Raw genomic sequence first — 5,123 nt, forward strand, 5'->3', positions numbered from 1 at the left:
GGGTTACATCTTATAAGGTACCAACCTTATTCGTATACTATAGACCATTTTGACTATTTACTCGAACTTAATCCATCTTTGTGTCTGCACATAAAGTCCAAGTACTCATGTAATAGCCATGGATCTTAGTTTATTGGATTTAGGCTTTTACAAGTGAAATTAACATATTCAACAATATATTTATTGAATAAACTTCAATAACATCTTTATTTCAAATAGAACATGTTAATATTACAAACAACGAGTTTAGGGACATATAACCCAAAAAAGAACACCACTCCCCAACTAGGCACTCAAAATCAAAAGGCCTGATGGTAAGAAAGCACGTTGATGCTCGCCTTACCAACCTTGAGCAAGGTTTGGAAGATGTTAAGCTCATTGCTGGTAGGTTGAGCGACAATTATGATGGGTTAGTCTAAGAGAATGTTCAGATCACCATGCCAGCCCGAGTTATAATCGAGGAGCTTGGATAGACATTTAGGGAGATTAGCACCCTAACAACCAATGTGGTTGACCTAAGAAAGTTCATCGAAGGTATGATCAATGAACTTTACACTAAAATAAATAATGCTCGAGCAAAAATAGGGTATCTCGAAATGCTAGTGGCCCGACTTCCACTACCAATGCCGCCGCTATGACTGGTGCATTCGATCTTAAAATGCCCTAGCTAGACACCTATAGTGGCACTCACAATACCACGATGGTAAAAAATTTCCTATGTGGTCTTTAGAAATACTTTGAAGCTCGAAGGGTGCTTGCTGATAGTGCCTGAATAAGCAATGCATCCACGTTCCTACAAGATGCTGCCCAATCATCATGGTGATGAAACATCCTGAACATGAACGAGGGTTGTGCAATATTAATACTTGGGAATAATTAAAAATGGAGCTTTGAAGGCACTTTGTCCCTCACAATGCAGATATGGAGGTACAAGGTAAGCTTAGATGTTTGAGAAAAACTGGCAGCATCCTTGACTATGTCAAGGAGTTCACGACTCTCAGCCTAGAGATAGAGGACCTATTCGATAAGGATGTCCTTTTCCACTTTAAAGATGGATTGAAGGATTGAGCTAAGGTAGAGTTGGATAGGATAAATCTAGACGCTTGACGATGCTATTGCTGTTGTTGAGACACTCATCGATTACTCTACCCTGAACGAGGAAAAGAAGCCTAGTCCAAGTAAAAGTGGGGGAGATAAGTCTCACTAAAGGAAGGATCATCACAAGAAGGATGGAGGTAACTCAAAGTCCTTCTATGGCAAGCATGAAAGGCCCCATAATAAAGGTCAGTCCTCTAAACCTCCTAAACCATGCTTCATATGTGATGGGCTTCATTGAATGAGAGAATGTCCAAATCGAAAAGCTATAAATGCCTCGTGGTCAAGCTTAACGAGGCAGATGAAGAAGCAAAAAAGGCCATGATAGGGTCACTACACAGACTGCCCTATTCGGTCGAGAATCACGGGCCTTTCAAAGCAAGGTTCTTGGGAGCTCTTACAAAAAGACTATCCCCAAAGAAGGCAAAGAGGGTGGCCTCCTCTACACCGATGCCACACTAAATGAAATGTTTGTGTTGATCATACTCGATACTAGTGCCACACATAATTTCATGGATGAACAAGAAGCCAAAAGACTTGGCCTGAGTCTTGCAAAAGAACATGGCACCATCAAGGTTGTCAACTCGGGAGCCAAACCTATAAGGGGCATAGCCAAGAATGTCCCAATCAAGCTCGGTAATATGGAAGGTATGCTAGACTTTATCATTGTGCCTATGGATGACTTTAAAGTAGGCCTTCCTTATTCCTTTCTCGAAGTCCCTGGTATGATTAGATGAACATAAGCTCCAAGTGGTTCCCTTGAGAAGTAAGGAGAGATCCGCCAATATGATCTCTACCTTACAATTCAAAATAGGGATCCTAAAGAGTCAAAACTACACGATAGCCTTAGCAAGGGACCTTTGAGATGAGGAAGAAGAAAGCCGAGGCCAACCGCTTATGACGACATGTATACAAGAAGTCCATAATGAATACAAAGATGTAATGTCCATCGAGTCGCCCAAGAAATTTCCTCCATAGTGTGAGGTAGACCACGACATAGAGTTAGAGCCACGTGTTAGGCCTCTAGCCATGGCCTTTTATCGTATGGCCCTTTTAGAACTTGAGGAGTTGAAGAAACAGTTGAAATATTGACTTGATGCAGGTTATATTCAACCTTCAGAAGCACCCTATAGTGCCCCGATGCTCTTCCAGAATAAAAAGACGGTTTCTTGAGACTATGTATCAATTATAGCTCAATAAAATCACTATCAAGAACAAATACCCAATTCCCTTGATAGCAGATCTCTTTGACCAGCTTGGCAAGGCCCGATACTTTAGCAAGATAAACCTACGGTCAGAGTACTACCATGTGAGGATCAAAGCAAGAGATGAAGCCAAGACCACGCGTGTGACACTATACAGTGCCTCTAAATTCCTAGTCATGTCGTTTGGTCTTACAAATGCCCCAGACACCATCTGCACGCTCATGAACAATTAGTTCCACCCATTCCTAGATCGGTTCGTGGTGCTTTATTTGGATGAAATTGTGGTGTATAGTCAGACCTTTGAAGAACATATGCAACACTTGAGACAGGTCTTCCATGTACTCTGCGACAATGAGCTGTACATCAAAAAGAAAAAATGTTCATTTGCTCAGCCTGAGGTGGAATTTCTTGAACATTGGATAAAAAGATGGGAAGTTGATGATTAACACAACCATGGTACGTGCCATAAAAGAAAAGAAACATCCTACTAAGATACCTGAGCTACGTTCCTTTTTAGGCTTCATGAATTACTATAGATGGTTCATCATGGGATATTTGATAGAGTCGCCCTTTTTACCAATTTGCTGAAAAAGAATCAACCTTGGGATTAGTCAGAAGAGTGCCAAAAGACCTTTGAAGACCTTAAGGAAGCTTTTTCACTAGAACCAATCATGATACTTCAAAACTTCACTAGACCTTTTGAGGTACATACTGACGCATCTGACTATGCCATTGGTGGCATATTAATGCAAGAAATGCATCCTGTCGCATATGAAAGTCATAAGCTATATGAGACAGAGCGACACTATGCTATGTAAGAGAAGAAGACGGTGACTATCATACATTGCTTGCGAACTTGGAGGTACTATCTATTTGGAAGTTAGTTCACTATGCTGACCGATAATGTTGGCACGAGCTATATTCAGACAAAAAAGAAACTGACACCAAAACAAGCTCGATGGATGGACTTCTTGGCAGAGTTTGACTACTAGCTCGAGTATAAATCAGGACGGGCCAATGTAGTAGTTAAGGTTCTTAGCCATAAAGCTGAGCTTGCTCCTCTGACCAGCATGCCCATAACCAACTTCTTGATAGAATCAAGGGAGGGATGGATCAAGATGTTGTGGCTTAAAGACTCGAAGGTTTTGGGAACAAGATGGCATTCTTCCTACCCTCGAAAATTGAATCCTGATACCAAGATGGAGGAGCCTACAGAGAGATATCTTGGAAGAATGCCACAATTCTTTTTGGATAGGCCACCCAGGTATGGATCGTACTCTTGCCCTTGTCCAAGACAAATGCTATTGACCCCGAATGCAAGGTGATGTTGAAGCTTATGTGAAAACTTGCCTGGTCTGCCAACAAGATAAGTAGAGCAACATCACCCTACAAGCCTACTGGAACCAATATCCATTGCCAAAGAGCCTTGGGATAGTATTACCATGGAATTTATCATAGCCCTGTCCAAGTCCAATGGTTATGGAAGCATTATGGTGGTGGTGGAAAAATTTAGCAAATATGCTATCTTCATCCCCTGACTTACTGATGTGAAGGTAAAAGAGGCAGCCTGCATGTTCTTAAAAATGTGGTGAAGTTATGGGGGATACCTGAAAGTATCATCAGTGATTGAGACCCACCACTTCATAGGGAAGTTTTGGCGAGAGTTATTCAAGATAATTGGGACATACTTGAACTTCTCAACAAGCTTTCACCCTGAAAGCGATGACCATACTGGGAGGATCAATGCCCTACTAGAGATATACTTGAGGCATTATATTAGTGCACACCAAAGTATTGGGCCAATTTCCTCGACATAGCTCAATTCTCCTACAAACTCTATAGGAGTGAGTCAACCGAAAAAATTCTTTTTGAGATATTGGTTGGGGTTGCTCGTTCGAGATATTGGTTGGTGGACATCCCAACACACCTAATACCCTCATTTCTTCTTATGAGGGAAGAAACTCTTTTCCTTACAAGTTTTCTAAAGAATGGAAGGAGAAGCAAGACATCACTTATGCCTGCCTGGAAAAGGTTGCCTCATTAATGAAGAAATGGGCAGATTCCAGCAGGCGCCCCAAGGAGTACCAAAAAGAAGACAAGGTAATGATCAAGCTTCTATCTAACCAATTTAATTCTCTACGGAATGTATATAATGGGTCTGTATGAAGATACAAAAGCTCGTTCACGATTACCAGACACATTGCGTAGGCAACCTACCAAGTGGAGTTGTCACCAAGGCTCGGAATACATAATGTTTTCCACGTGAGCATGCTCAAGCCATTCCATGAAGATAAGGAAGACCCTAAGCGAAGTAAGTTAGATCAAGCTCCAACTGTTGTAATAACAGAGTTTAAAAAGAAGATTGATAAAATATTGGCAGATCAGAAGTAAAGAAGAAGAGGAGTCTGAAGCTACACAAAATACTTAGTGAAATAGCAAGGCTTGCCAGAGAGGGAAGCTAGCTGGGATCAAGAAGACTTGTTGTAGAAATTCGAGGATGGCATCAAGAGATATTGGGAGAATAGCATAATGGGGATGTTGCAAAATTAAGTGGGGAAGGGTGTCACGCCCCACTAAAAGTCCTTAAAATTTTCGAAAAAGCTCCCCAGCATCAGCCAAGGGGAGTCTTGGAGCCCCATAACGTCCAAGAGGAACACAGGCTTTGACACAGGTGTGCCATGTCAGATGCACACCTTAGTCACCTCACACGCGGGTCCCCGCGCGCATGTCCTTACCGGATGCCATCCATGCATCCCATCTGTGCGGCCTTGTCAATGTGGGCATGCACTTATGCACACATGTCTGAGCGATGTTTAGTGAATG

At 42.0% G+C, this 5,123-nt stretch overlaps 1 pseudogene; it reads left to right on the top strand.

Annotated features, from left to right (window-relative positions):
* Positions 1 to 311: 311 nt before the first annotated feature.
* Positions 312 to 4,877, top strand: LOC150035643 (uncharacterized; annotated as a pseudogene).
* Positions 4,878 to 5,123: the final 246 nt, after the last annotated feature.

Source organism: Benincasa hispida, chromosome 6, assembly GCF_027475165.1.
Source record: "Benincasa hispida cultivar pf3 chromosome 6, pf3_genome.v1.1, whole genome shotgun sequence".
NCBI classification, from domain to species: Eukaryota; Viridiplantae; Streptophyta; class Magnoliopsida; order Cucurbitales; family Cucurbitaceae; genus Benincasa; species Benincasa hispida.